General features: G+C 40.4%; 1 protein-coding gene across 1 annotated transcript in view; it reads left to right on the forward strand.

Moving 5' to 3' along the window:
- The first annotated feature begins 11,387 nt into the window (after positions 1–11,387).
- Positions 11,388–16,207, forward strand: part of LOC122943747 (beta-1,3-galactosyltransferase 2-like) — a 122,428-nt gene continuing 117,608 nt past the window's right edge. Inside the window, exon 1 of the mRNA XM_044301738.1 lies at positions 11,388–11,407. The gene's annotated coding sequence lies outside the window, so the exon portion shown is untranslated. The remainder of the gene's footprint in view (positions 11,408–16,207) is intronic.

A 16,207-nucleotide genomic window follows, 5' to 3' on the forward strand; every position in this document is an offset into this window, starting at 1 on the left:
AAGGGAACTGCAGTTTAAAGTGCCCACATATAGCACATAGTGAGACACTGCATCAAAATGAATCAGGTGTGGATCAGCCAGGATTTCAACACACCAATGCCTGAAGCATCAGACTAGATCGTCCATGGTGCCACACCAACATCTTCAGCGAGTACTAGTATTGCCACCCACCTCCACACTATGTCACCTTGCCACTCTGTGGCCTACTGATGCTGCCATGTCCACACTATGTCACCTTGCCACTTGGTGCTGCCATGTCCACACTATGTCACCATGCCACTCTGTTGTATCATGCTGCTGCTGCTGCCATGTCCACACTATGTCACCTTGCCACTCTGGCCTCCTGATGCTGCAGTCTCCACACTATGTAACCTGGCCATTCGCTGGCCTCCACATATTGCTGCCAACTACATACTCTGTGATTGTGCCAATCCTCATACTGCTGCCACCTCCACGCTGTCATTGTGCCACTCTGTGGCCTCCTGATGCTGCTACCACCTCCAGACTTTGTCATTGGGCCACTGTGTGGTCTCCTCATGCTGCTTCCACCTCACCACTCTGTCATAGGGACACTCTGTGGACTTCTCATGCTGTTAACACCCTCCCCACTTCATGACTGGGCCACTATTTTGGCTTTCGGCCTGGCTGACATTATCATTTATTTGACCTTTCTTCTGATCTGTCAGAAGGAAGGAAAAATGAGATGTACAACAGATCTTGTCTGTGTAGCAGCTGTAAGGCCTGTATGGTCCCATCAGAATTGGCTTATGATTTGGTAGACAAAAGCAGGAGTGGGTACAAAACAAAGAAGACACGCAAATATTCAATTTACGTGTCAGCTCTGTTTTAGGTCCACTCCTGTTTATATTGGCATTAGCAATACTGAGCAAATGCTGACCGAGTGAAGGTGTATGCTCCAAAGACAGGATCCGTTTTTTTGTGGGTTATTGTTCTGACGGATCAGAGGAAGGGCAAATTAATCAGTGACGTCAACACAAACTTACTGCTGACATCCTCTCCACTCTGTCAGGGGGGCTCTACTTGTATAAGTGACATACCATCTATGTGGAATCAGCTGACAAGGGTGTAAAAGGAGTGCACTTCTTCTTGACACTAACATCAACCTATGAGGCAGAGTTCATACTTGAGTAATTAGGCCAGTTTTGGCAAATTTAAGTATACTTTCTTATAATTTTAATCAAGTTTTGGTTTAATAAAAATAATGTTACAATATTTAATTCATTTCATAATAAAAATTAAATGTTGCGTAAGACAGGAGAGAATCGGCCAGTTTTCTGTTTATTCAACGACGTGGTGTCGCGATGGAGAAAGCATTCCAAAAAAAATTACTCTCCACCTGGAGCTGAATCCTGTCAAAATTGATGCAAGTGCGGTATTGCATGCTCATCCAGCAAGATACTTCTGGGGGAACCTGCCTGGCATGCTTAGGCCTCTACTAGCGACAGACAATGAGAAGAAGACAAAGCTTCAAGATTGCTTAGAGCCCGGAAGAGTTGCGAATTTAATCAAGATTCAAACCCACCAGGGCCCAGTTTATTACATTTTATAATAAAAATTACATATTTCCTAACACAGGAGGAGGAGGACATCCTGTGGTGCACGGAGATGGAGATGGTCTTCGGATTCACACATAGACGTCTCAGAAATGAACTGCGGCTCCCAAAAGCAGCTCCTGGGAAGATCATGGAGCATCCCAATCATCCGTCATCTATTCGTCCCACTTTATTTTGGAAGTGTGTAGAACCCGTGTGGGACCCCTACGCTGCAGATTTATGATGGAAACACCGAATTTTATAATATATATGGAATACATTTCATAATAAAATCTTTAATACATTTTAAAATAACAATGTTTTTCTTAGGAGAGAATCAGTCAGTCTTCAGTTTATTCAATGATGTGGAGGGAGGCTCTACACCTGGAGCCGAATCCTATTGAGATTGATGCAAGTGCGGTATTGGCTGCTCATCCAGCAAGATATTTTTGGGGGAACCTGCCTGCCATGCTTAGGCTTCTACTAGCAACAGACAATGAGAAGAAGACAAAGCTTGTTCTTTTCTGTACATTTAATTAATCATTTTTGGGGCCTGTACTCCACTAGCCTGCAGTAAAATTGATATCTAATAACCGTCTAATATACCTCCAGCCACATAATCACTTGATGTTTTCTGTCCAGTGAATGCCTAATGATTGGGGTCTCCCGTGCCTTAAAATAAAAAATTTCCAGCTCCAGCATGCACATTTTTGAGAGTTTTAATTTAAGACGCATAAAAATGGCCCTTGATTAAAATAAATATTTTTTGCGGGAATTTTTGCCATTGATCCCCCACTGGTATGTCACTGTCCATGTTGTGGGATGATTTGTGCACTTCTTGTAAGTATTTGGTGGCAGCAAATATGAGCTGAAGGTTCTTCAGGTTCACCTGCCATTAAAGTGAATGGGTCCAGCCGCGAACTTGTGGTTCACGAACATTTGATCGCGTTCACAATGTTTGTCCATCATTAGTGGAACATTCTGCATAGACAAGACATGACTGAAAGATGTCATAATGGCAGTCTGATCAAAATGGAGGTATGTAATGCTATTTTCTCCAGTATGTTTGGCAGCCCTGAAAGACGGCAGGATGCTGAAGGTAGGGCTGACTCCATAGCCCTCTGCTCCATTTCTAGACAACTAGAGGAGGAGAAGGAGGACACAATGTGGGAGCTGGTTCTGGCAGAGGGGCAGCTTCTAGGACACAACTTTTGAAAATCACAAAGAGGGACAATATGTGCGGCGCTCATCGTGACAATTTATTTTCATCAAGAGGCCACGACTCTAATCAGTTAGGTGAGTGTTCTTTTATTTTTTACAGCATGTGGAGCCTCTGGGACATTTTTTTTTCTTGCACTTCAATATCCATTTAAATATTAGCACATAAAGAATCAGATTATAGATAGTTTAAGGTCCAAATTGCACCAAATGATGAAGTTATGGTTTAATACAGAGGTAGAAACCATATGGATAGTTTAGTAAGGAGACATTTTGTAAATTTATTAATGGACATTTATGCATTAATTCCCCAGGTCAAAAAGGGGAACATTGTTTCCGCTCAGAAGATGATTTTTAAGCAGAGACAAAAGCTGTGCATGCAGGACTTTTGTCTCCGCTTAAAAATCATCTTCCGAGCGGAAACATAACGGACCCCATTATAGTCTATGGGGTCCTCAGGCTCCGTTTGACTCAGTTTGGTGTCAGTTATGTGCTTATCCGTCCTTTCCGTTCTCCTGCCCCTAAACGGAGCAGGGGAACTGAAAGGCTGAACGGTGATGTGAACGTAGCCTTATTCTCTTGTATTAATTCCTTTCAATGTAATAGAGTAGAAATATAATAATTATAAAATGATAAGCTGAAGAAAATAGAGAGGAGATTGAGTATAACATTTTTGTCACATTGTGTTTTTCCATTACAATATGGTGAAAAAGACAACTTGTGATTACTAGTCCCATGTTTTTATGCACATGAAAGTATTTTCTTTCCATGTCTGTTCCATTTTTTATTTTTTGCGGACCGTATGTGGAACCATTCACTTCAATGGGTCCACAAAAAAATGGAAGTTACTCTGTGTGCATTCCATTTTTGTATGTCCGCATGTCCGTTCTGCAAAAAAATAGATGTCCTATTATTGTCTACATTACAGACAAGAATAGGACTGTTCTATTGGAACCAGCTGTTTGGTTCACCAAAATACGGAAGGCACACAGACATCATCCTTATTTTTTGTTGATCCGTTTTTTTGCAGACCACAAAATACATACAGTTGTGTGCATGAGCCCTGAGGCTGAGTTCACACTTCAGTTATTTGGTCAGTTATTTCGATCAGCTATTGTGAACCAAAGCCAGGTGTGGGTCAAAAACACAGAATGGGTGCAAATCTTTACATTATAGCTCTATTATATCTGTGTATGTTTAAATCCTGGTTTTGGCTCACAATAACTGATGTAAATAACTGACCAAATAACTAAAGTGTGAACTTGGCCTCAGGGCTCATGTACACAACCATTGGTTGTTTTGTGATCCGCAAATTTTGGATCCGCAAAACACAGATACCAGCCGTGTGCATTTCACATTTTGTGGCACGGAATATCTGGTCCCTGATAGAACAGTCCTATCCTTGTCCGTAATGCACAGGACCCTTGCTATTCAACTAAATAATCCAGTTTAAAATATAAAAAATATAAATAAAAAGGAATATAAAAATACAGAGATGTGCAGATAGATAAAGTCACTCATGCATTTTATAGTCCCAGAGCATAGGATCAATGAACGTGTTATCCTTGCTGGTTACTTAGTATTTATCATATCTGGATGTGGCATGCTCTAATGCAACAATGTTGATATTGAACTGAACTTCACATGAAGTATATATATTATACTTACCACCCTCTACAGACAGCCATAATAAAAAGCCGCATTACAGAAGTGTATTATGTAAGCAATAAAATGAGCACATGGTCAAGTTCCCAAGTGGAGCTTAATGAAAGTAAAAAAAAAAAAAAAACTTTTAACAAGATTTACAGAATATCTGTCACCATGATCAACCGTATTAACACAATTGGCACTTATGTAGTGAAGAGCTTAGCAGGAAAAGCCCCTGAGATCAACCATACATCCCCAAATAAAGTCTAGCCAGGGCATTAGATTTCAGGGCCAGGCATTCAGGATGCTGCCCTGTCAATCAAGCCATGAGGCAGAGTGGCAATGGGGGAGAGGGGGAGGTGAAGTGGGGCTCCATGGGGCTAGACCAGCTCCTTAGTGCTCTATCACCTAATCTGAATAAAAATAAAGTTAATAATAATGTTGCAATGGTACATTCATTTGCAGCAAAAGATGATTGAATGTATTCACAATTCACTGTTATGCATGGTTTAATAGGGTTGAATATGGTGAGATATACTATCCTATAACCTTCCCACAACAATAAAAAATATAAAAGAAATTGCTGTTTTTTCATCCTTATTTTAAGACCTTTGAACCAGTAGAACCTGCAACTGAAACCAGAAAAAACACACCCTCATTCAGCTACTTCAATGAAAATAATCAACATGTGTTTCCCTTGGAATGTAGTAAAACAAGTAATATAACGTAAACATAACTGCATTCTTAAAGATTTTCTTTAGTGGGTGAGGCTCAAATTGGAATACTTCTATGAGCCGGTGGAACATGGAGGGCTGAATCTTCCCTATTTTAAGGGCTATTGTATAGCCTCACAGCTATGGCTTTATAACCACTGGAAGAAATGTCCACTCTGTAGGAATTTGTTGAGTAGATCTACATATGATAATATGTTTATTAGAATCTGGGTTATTATATAGAGTTCATCAGGACTATAGGGAATCTAGAAAGTTATTTATCAAGACTTGGAGCACTATTAGAGGCTGGTTCAGAATAAAGGGATCTCTCCACAGTATGCCCCAGTATGCCCCTCTAGTATAATTACTATCTACAGGATAAATTCTGGCAAAAAAACTATATTCTGTATGCTGCACAAGTGGTGAATAATTAATATATACTTCCTTTTATGGAGATGACACAAAGAGAGCATGTTGTCACGACCATGGTCATGGTCGTGACTCCTGTAACCGCAAGCAGTTGCCTGCGGTCTCAGTCTGGTTGTCAATCACAGGTGAGGGCTGAAGTATGTTGCCTCACCTGTGGTTGCCGCTGGCAACATTATTTATGTGGCAGCATAGCAGCCTGAGCTGGTGCTAGGCAGCTTGCTGTAAGTGCATGCGGTTGCACCTGGCAACCTGTCTATGTAGGTGTGCCTTGTCTCTGTTTTTGTGCACAAGGTTTATTTATGGGTGCACATCCCCTGGTGTGAGAAGGGTTAATTCCCTTCCTAGTGTGTTAGCACTGGGTGTGTCTGTGTGGGTGTGGCTACATGGGCTATTTAGCCTCAGTTGAGACCTGATGTCTGAGGGGTACTTCAGGCATGTTCCTGGAGTCATCCTCCTGGTCCTTTACCATCTGCCAGTGAGGGCCACCCTTGTGGTCATAAATGTTATTCACTATGTTTAGTTGATGTTTTCTTTTTCATGTTTAATGCACCTATGGATCTGGGTTCCTGTGTGTTTATGTGTGTGTGCTGTGTCCATTTATGTTTGGGTGTGGACACCAGCTTGTTGAGCACGGGATCCAGTCACTGTGTCTGTGGCAGGTAGGTATGGAAGTGCTTTTCATCCTCCTGCCATATCCATAGGCTGTTCATGTTTATGTCTCCCTTTCTTTATAGCTTGGCTAGTGAGACTCCTGTTCGTCCGTATCTAGGAGGAATAGGTAGTCTTACCCTGCTCCTAGTCCAGGGCCACCCTGAGGGCTAGTAGGAATATTAGGTTCCGGAGTATGAGCTCTCCTACCATCAGGGTCGGCTCATATGGCTAGGAGACAGGGTCAGAATTAGGGATTGATAGGAGGTGACCTGCTCCCTGATTCCTGTCCAGGCCTTGCAGCGACCAACATCTTCCGTCATCGCACGGCTGAGGGTTTCCCCCACCCTCAGCCGTGACACATATAGTTAATGTATCTTGGTTTAGACATTTTCAGTTACGTTCGGCACTTTGTAGTGTAAAGGGGAAATTTTTGTTACGGATAGATACTTTTACACCTTTGAATGATTTGATGGGAAATTTAGGGCAGAAGTTAAAAAATTCTCAACTTTATAAATTGCTTCTTGAATTTAATTTAATTATATACATTCCCCCGGACAAAAGGTTTGGGGATCTGCTTTAAGGATCCAACCAGATAATTGGGAGACAATAATGACTAACTTAAGATTAGTGTCACACAATTTTAATCATGTTTTGGTTCAATTTAATATCATACATAGAATATATGTCACACCAGTATGGCTTAATAAATGTGTGTTGACTGAAGTACGTCTAATTGTCCATGGTGTGATTCACCTGGAGCTGATTATTTGCACATGTTTTGGTCTTGTACACAACTAACAGACTATAGTTAAATTTATTACTCAAAAACTGAAAATATATATGGTGAAATGTTGGATCCTGGGTGATTTTTCCAAAATTAATTGTGGTAACTATAAAAGAATTCTTTTAATTAAAATACTTCTTTGGCGAGACTTTTAATCACATGAGCTTGGTTTTCACGAAATACTCCTAGTGTTGGTTGTATGGTTAAATATGGTTAATAAGATTAAGAGATATGAAAAAATCTTATACAAACAAAGAAATTATGATGAGAAATGGAATAAGATATGGTGGACTTGGGTAATAATGTTGAAGATCAAGTTGGATTTTTCTTTGGTAATAAACAAAAAAAAAAAGGAAAGTTACATATGTAACTGCTATAGCTGTCAAACTGCTGTGATTTTGTAGTTGCCGTGTGTTTTTTCAGGTGAAACTGTACAATAAATATGTATCACCTTTAAAAAATGTGCATCCCATAACTACATTCAAGACCAAGTAATTCATGGTAAAGACGAGTATGGTTTTCAAATGCAGTTCTCGACCACCCCTCAGTGGAACCCCCACCAATCTGAAACTGATGACCTATCCAAAGGGTAGGTCATCATTATTTTAACCCTTAGAGGACCTTGTTTTCCATTTTTCCATTTTTGTTTTTCACTCCTCGCCTTCCCAGAGTCCTAACTTTCTTATTTTACCACTATGTGGTAAAATTGACCTTTTACGATTACAACCATACCACACTTGTATAGTTTTTCTTGTGTTTTAATACAGAATTGTTTTTTAAAGCCTTGAGAAAAAAAAATGTCATCACCATATTCTGACCCCTATAACTTTTTGTTAGGAAAGTGTAAGTTATGATTTGCCGGGCGATCTGTACTTTTCAGTGATACCATTTGAAGTGTGTGTGATTTTTTTTATCACTTTTTATTAAAAATTCTTGGGGACTTGAAGTGACAAAATATGGCAAATTAGCAGTCCCCCCCCCCCCCCCGTTACGTCATTTGCCGCATGGCATTAATATTGTCATATTGTATTGCCATTATTGCATGCGGCAATGCCCATGTTTATTTTTTTTATTGGTTAAGCATTTTAATTTTAAGGAACGGGGGTAATTTGAACTTTTATATTTTTTGTATTTTTTTATTTTTATTTTAAGTCACCCTGGGTGACTATAACTGGCAATCATTAGATTTTCTATTGTGTTCATTGATGTCTATATAGCCAGCACTGAACACTTCATTTTCAATATAACAATACTGTGCTGACACCTAGTGGCCTGTATTGGCATATTCATCTAATAGCCCCCGAAGCCTATTCTGGCTATAAGTGTACTGTAAAAGGTTCCCGGATCTCAGCCGGGGAACACTGTTACAAGAGCAGGATCACATATACGAGCCGCGGGTGTCTGCTGTTTTAAACAGCAGACACCTGGCAGCTATGGCGCCCGCTGCATGCGTGAGCGGGTGCCATGCTTAAAGACACGTCTTTCGACGTACATGCATGCCGGCAGTCGTGAAGGGGTTAATCCCAGAAAACCCTTTTAACACTGACGTTCCTTATATAAATCTTAATAAAACATACCCTGGTGTAAAATGCGCTAAATTGATTAAGAGGCCCATGCGTATCTCATGAGATTTATGTGTAAAGTCACTTAGGCCATGCTACCACTGTCCAGACTACACCCACTATTAGAAAAGTGGCACACAGAGTAAGAAGGCAAAAAGTTGCAAACATGTTTTGACTTTTTGGGCCACTCCACTGGCATAGGGAGCTTAATAAATGCCCTCCAATTTTATTTATAGTCTGTAACCATTAGTGATGAGCAAAGCGAGCTTCAGATGCTACATCCATAGTTGCTTCGTACAAAACTTCAGATTAATACTGTACGGAGATCCGTCTCCATACAGTATTAAAATGTTCGGGCTTCGATGAGCCTCACGAGACTTCGTTGAATAGCTTCGGTGATTGATCTTTAAAACCACAATTATATTATCACAGTTGGATAATACAAGTGATGATGCAATACTTTTTTTGTATCATCTGACCTAATTAGCATCTAAGGTCCTTTGATGAAATGAGCTCTTGGAGAAATTGCCCACTGGTGCTTCATTTGTAGTGAAAGCACATGTATGAAAGCATAAATAAGGGTGCTATCTATGCATGCCTCATGGGCAGTTTGAGCAGGGAATGGAAGAGTGAGCTGGTGGCTGCTGCTGTAGAGGTGGTTGCAACCGGAAAGAAGGGTACACAGCTATGGGAATTGCTAGCGCAATAGATGCTGAATATTCCTCATGGTTTTGGAGCCAGAGCTGAGAAGCAAAGAGAAGCCACATAGTCATTGTATCCTAACAGCAGATGAAGCCTGTTAAGGAGACTGACTAGTAACACAGGCCAACCTGCCTGTAAGAAATATTGTGTGATCGACTGTGTGCAATACTGCATGTCGTGAGGCAGAAATATAGCAACAGATAAGTGGTTGTGATGTGAGATACAAGTTGAAAGAGCCTGTTAGAGAGTATGCAAAACTGCGCTATGCGGAGAGGTATCCGTGATGATAAGTGCAGTTAAGACCAGTACACTGCTGCCACTCTGAGAAGACCAGAGCCACAGTGTCAATGTCAGATAATTGAGTGCAATGCAAACCAGAGGGAGTACTTTTTACAGAGACAATGTTCCAAATTATCCTGTTGCCTGTAAATAAGCATGTGCCCTCACTGACATAGGTGGACTGGCCATAGAACCTACAGGCAATTTGCCCGGTGGACTGATGTCCATAGGGCCACCTGAGCTCTCCTCACTGTCGCTGACTGAGTACCTAGTACTGGGGAACAATAGAGGTCAATATTATAGGAAGACTGGCTAACATGTTGAAGGTAGGGCTGGCTTGGTGTGTAGGAGGAGGAGAAAGACTGTGACAGCTATTGATGGCCACCACAGAAGGGCAGCTTCTGGGAAGTATTTTGTGCTGCACTGTGGTATTTGGTTCTGTGGGATGGTATTCTGTGCTGCACTATGGTATTATTGATCCTGCCAACTTGTATTGACCCCATCTACTTATGTTGCCCCACCTTCTGTCAATTTCGACCCACCTACAACATTGGGCCACTTTTTTTTTTTTTTTTTCAGGGCCACTTTAAGTCCTCAGTCCACCCCTACCCATTGAGAGACTGTAACATTTAAGGCTGTTGCCTGTCAAAGACTGCTCTAACCCTATAGTTGTTACTACACATGAGTCAAGTAAAAGCTTGTTTAAAACCTTGTTTAAGTTACAACTATATCTGCCTCATTCCTCCTGCCATCCTTGATTGGGGAGACACCCATACCACTTGGGGCCTAAAAAAGCCTCCACTTTTCTGTATTATATTGCCTGGTGAAATAGCTTTTGAAATAGTACGACTGAAAACTTAGCATTTCCAAATATCACCACCAGGTGGGGCTATAACAGAGATCTTGTATCCAAACTGCATGCTATTCTAAAGTGTAATCTTGCTGATTACTCTAGTAATTACTAAACATAATTATTAGGGTCGAGGTGCAGAAAACGAACACAAGACCGAGAACAAAAGCTTGTCACATATAGTAGTTGTTGTAGCTTTGAAAAAATACCACTCATTTCCATGCATTTTCAACTCCTATAGATAAGCCTATGTGAAAACACATGAAAAAAACAAAACTGAGCTAGTGTTTTATATTTCCCTACTGACTAAGTGAATGCTTTGTTGCAGTTTTCTGGAAAAAAAAAGTAAGGGAGAAAAAAAAAGTAGGAAAAATGCAGCATTTTTCTTAGATACCTAGGGCATGCTACTTTTTTATATGCCATTGACCCCCAAAACACTACAAAAATACCCCAATGCTATGTATTTAGACATGTATATATTTCCTTTTATATTTTTAATTGACTTCCTGTCTCAGTGTTTTAGCCCACAGAAAAAGCAAAACACTGAGCAACAGTGAAAATACTGCAAAAACCTGTCTATGTAATCTACCTTATCGGAATTCTTTTTTATTATCACTATTTTACACAGGCTAAATAATAACAAGTACTGAAAAGTGATAGAACAGCATATGGAGATCATCCATGGAGAGAAGAATTGGGTATGCAGTATTAGGAATACAGAACATTATGGTTAGTATACAGTACCTGCAGCTTCCATACAGTATATCAGTTTCTTCCTTTATACATTGTCTTATGGCCTGTTTTATAGGTTGTTAGGTAGGTTTTTAATACCGGTGTATTGTTCTGTATTTCCTCCAATTCCTATATACAGCAACTGTTAGAATACCTGCAGAGCTGTAAGGGTTAAACATCTAGGTGTTGTAGCTCCACCTTTTTGCTCCCTCATCAGTCATTTCATTGTGGCTTACCTGTTGCCTGACTCATTTTCAGCATGCGCTGTGTATAGAACTCAGATCCCGGTAGGTGAACTTTACTCAAACTGATTTTTCTTGATAAGGCATAACTTATTTTAAACTAATTATGATTTCTAAGGTATGATTGTTAATCACTGTGCCATTCTCTTAATTATAGAAAATATTTTGTGTTAGAAATATAAATTACATACAAAGCATTACAAGATACAATGGTGTAATACATCATATATTCATAATTAAAATTAAATTTAATTCTAAATTCATGCATAAGGGTCCAGAAAAATAGTTACTATATAATAGGTGCCTGTATATCTGTTACAAATCTATGCATTATAGACCTAATATATACAGCTGGGTCGTCACAGGATTTCTAAAACAAGGTACACCGCAATGTTAATGAATAAGGTTTTACATTTTAACTCATTAAAAGGGTTGTCTCACTTCAGCAAATGGCATTTATCATGTTGAGAAAGTTGATACAAGGCACTTTTACTAAATTATAGTGATTATCCATATTGCCTCCTTTGCTGGATTGATTCAATTTCCATCACATTATACACTGCTCGTTTCCAGAGGTTACGATACCCTGCAATCTGGAAAAAGCAGCGGCACATAAGGACTCCCACCCTCCCGGCCACCAGAGAGACTGGCGCTTTTTCTTATAGTGTGCAAGCACGAATACCACTGCTGGATTGCGGGGTGGTAATAATCCCTTGATACCACAGCGTATAATGTGATGGAAAAATGAATCCAGCCAGCAAAGGATTCAATATGGACAATCACAATACATTAGTAAGTGCTTGTAATAACTTTATCTACATGACAAATGCCATTTGCTGATGTGAGACAACCCCTTTAAGACATTTTTTAAGCTTCAGAATGCAATATTTTTTAATTTTTGTGCTGCTGCATTCTGGGGGCCTTAATGTGTTTAGTTTTACTATCAAAGCAGCTTTATTGGTTGCCATTTGGGGATAAATATAAGTTATTTAACTTTTATTATACAGGGTAACTGTCATATTTTTTTTTTATGTGCAGTTTATTAGAGCTAGGCATGTATACCTGAGTTAGTCCGTCAATGATTGCTAAAAGATCTGTACTTACCTTATAATAACAGCTTTCATTAATGTCTCCTGTCCATTTTCACTGCTTCCTTAACCGCCTACAGACCTAACGCAGGATTGCGGTCCGGAGGCAGCTGTCTCAGGCAGAGTGACGCATCGGTGCGACATCTCGCGAGACGTGAGGCTTCCTGTGAACACGCGCACACAGGCGCGCGCGTTCACAGGAACTGCAGGTATGTCGATCTACAGCCTGTCAGCGGCGATCGTTCGCTGGCAGGCTGTAGATGCGATTTTTTTAAACCCCTAACAGGTATATTAGACGCTGTTTTGATAACAGTGTCTAATATATCTGCTACCTGGTCCTCTGGTGGTCCCTTTTGCTTGGATCGACCACCAGAGGACACAGGCAGCTCTGTAATAAGTAGCACCAAGCACCACACTACACTACACCCCCCCTGTCACTTATTAACCCCTTATTAACCCCTGATCACCCCATATAGACTCCCTGATCACCCCCCTGTCATTGATCACCCCCCTGTCATTGATCACCCCCCTGTAAGGCTCCATTCAGACATCCGTATGTGTTTTACGGATCCACGGATCCATGGATCCGATCCGCAAAACACATACGGAAGTCTGAATGGAGCCTTACAGGGGGGTGATCATTGACAGGGGGGTGATCACCCCATATACACTCCCTGATCAACCCCCCTGTAAGGCTCCATTCAGACGTTCGTATGTGTTTTACGGATCCGTGGATCCGCAAAACACGGACACCGCGGATCCGCAAAACACATACGGACGTCTGAATGGAGCCTTACATGGGGGTGATCAATGACAGGGTGGTGATCACCCCATATAGACTCCCTGATCACCCCCCTTTCATTGATCACCCACCTGTAAGGCTCCATTTAGACATTTCCATTTTGTAAAGAAGACACCCCAAGGTGTTTTGTGATGGGCATAGTGAGTTCATGGAAGTTTTTATTTTTTGTCACAAGTTAGCGGAAAATGATGATTTTTTTTTCTTAGAAAGTCTCATATTCCACTATCTTGTGACCAAAAATCTGCGAGTTCTAGGAACTCGCCATGCCCCTCATGGAATACCTTGGAGTGTCTTCTTTCCAAAATGGGGTCACTTGTGGGGTAGTTATACTGCCCTGGCATTTTAGGGGCCTTAATGCGTGAGAAGTAGTTTGAAATCAAAATGTGTAAATAATGCCCTGTGAAATCCTAAAGGTGCTCTTTGGAATGTGGGCCCCTTTGCCCACCTAGGCTGCAAAAATGTGTCATACATGTGGTATCGCCGTACTCAGAAGAAGTTGGGCAATGTGTTTTGGGGTGTCATTTTACATATACCCATGCTGGGTGAGAGAAATATCTCGGCAAAAAACAACTTTTCCCATTTTTTTATACAAAGTTGTCATTTTACCAAGATATTTATCTCACCCAGCATGGGTATATGTAAAATGACACCCCAAAACACATTGCCCAACTTCTTCTGAGTACGGCGATACCACATGTATGACACATTTTTGCAGCCTAGGTGGGCAAAGGGGCCCACATTCCAAAGAGCACCTTTAGGATTTCACATGGCATTTTTTACACATGTTGATTTCAAACTACTTCTCACACATTAGGGCCCCTAAAATGCCAGGGCAGTATAACTACCCCACAAGTGACCCCATTTTGGAAAGAAGACACCCCAAGGTGTTTTGTGATGGGCATAGTGAGTTCATGGAAGTTTTTATTTTTTGTCACAAGTTAGTGGAATATGAGACTTTGTAAGGGAAAAAAAAATCATAATTTTCCGCTAACTTGTGACAAAAAATAAAAAGTTCTATGAACTCACTATGCCCATCAGCGAATACCCTAGGGTGTCTACTTTCCGAAATGGGGTAATTTGTGGGGTTTTTCTACTGTCTGGGCATTGTAGAACCTCAGGAAACATGACAGGTTCTCAGAAAGTCAGAGCTGCTTCAAAAAGCGGAAATTCACATTTTTGTACCATAGTTTGTAAACGCTATAACTTTTACCCAAACCATTTTATTTTTACCCAAACATTTTGTTTTATCAAAGACATGTAGAACAATACATTTTGAGAAAAATGTATATATAGATGTAGTCTTTTTTAAAAAAAATTTACAACTGAAAGTGAAAAATGTCATTTTGTGGCAAAAATTTCAGTAAATTTCGATTAATAACAAAAAAAGTAAAAATGTCAGCAGCAATGAAATACCATCAAATGAAAGCTCTATTAGTGAGAAGAAAAGAAGGTAAAATTCATTTGGGTGGTAAGTTGCATGACCGAGCAATAAACGGTGAAAGTAGTATAGTGCAGAATTGTAAAAAGTGGTCTGGTCATTAAGGGTGTTTAAGCTAGGGGGGCTGAGGTGGTTAAAAGACCGTTGCTATGGCTCATCTGTCTCCCAACTTAATGTAAACAGAAAACAGAGGGGCGGTCCTTCACACTGCATACCTGCATTAGGCTTCAGAGCGAGGAGGCATGTCTTTTAGTAATCCAATCTGATTGGCTGGCAGGAAGCTGCTAGCTACAGCAAGTGTGTATGTGAAGTGGGGGAAAGCAGTTTTGGCCTCAGAGAACTGGCAGAGGAGCCATCTTGAGAAGATCCTCATATTGTAGGATTCAAGACAGCTGTAACTAAGGGGAAAACTCAAGGAAAACTGTGGTATTTGAAGAAACTAAAGATTTCTTTATGCATAATGCTGCTGCAGCAGTAACATATTGTCACCACCAGATCTCTGAGAAGCTCTGACAGACGTTCTTCAGTACCTCTTGCTTGAGGTTCTTTTGTTTTGGTTTTGTTTTGTCATCTCGTTTCCCTCTCTCAGCTGTCATCTAGTTGCACTGATTGCATCTCTTTATATCCCCTCCTATACTGCATCACTTTGCGGTTTATACAACTTCCTGGATTGTGCTCACTACTAGATGCTGCAACTGCTGGTTCCTCAGATAAGTCTGTTCCTTTATTTGTGTTTTCCTGTTGGCTTAATCCCAGGTGACCCTGACTCCCTCCGTATTAAGTGTAGGGAGCCGGTGGTCGTGTCCCCTCACTATTATAGGGTTTTCAGGTGTCACACAGTCTAGGTACGAGGGCATGCAATTATCTATCATAAAGATCTAAAGATCTTTGCATGGGCTGAGCAGTCAGGGAGAGTTCTAGGGCTTTTATAGGGCTCATCCTTATGTTACTTAGTTTGGGAGCAAGTCAGTCGGATGTTTATTTGTATCTTCTAGTTTTCTGCAACACCACCCGTGACACATATGATAAAATAGATTTTTTGATGAAAACATGACAGTTATCCTTTAAATGTATAAGGAAAAAGAAAGAGTCTCTCAGCCATTATTTCAGTTCAGTGTAGTATAAATAATACATTAACTATTTTCTACTGGCCATGATCATTGTGGCAACACCAAATAAGTATGGTTTGTTTTTCTTTCAAACTACACGTTTGCACAATAGAAGCACTTATGAAATCAAAAGTTGTTTACTCTTGTTTTTTACCTTGGTCACTCTAGAAGAGATTTGCCAAACACCCAGCACCAGAAAAGTGGTGGCAAGAAGTCATACATTTTTGCACTAGCCACGTTTTGCACAAAAGTGTACCCTTTTACACTGCCACATTTAACAAAAGTGGGTTTGGGCAACTGTTTTGGACAACAAATTGTAGATGACTTATGCCAGTTTTGTGGATGAAAGTCAAACTAAAAATATACACCAGCACCTAGTGAACGAGTATTCTGGGATTTAAGTCAGGT

The sequence above is a fragment of the Bufo gargarizans genome, chromosome 7 (assembly GCF_014858855.1).
Source record: "Bufo gargarizans isolate SCDJY-AF-19 chromosome 7, ASM1485885v1, whole genome shotgun sequence".
Lineage (NCBI taxonomy): Eukaryota > Metazoa > Chordata > Amphibia > Anura > Bufonidae > Bufo > Bufo gargarizans.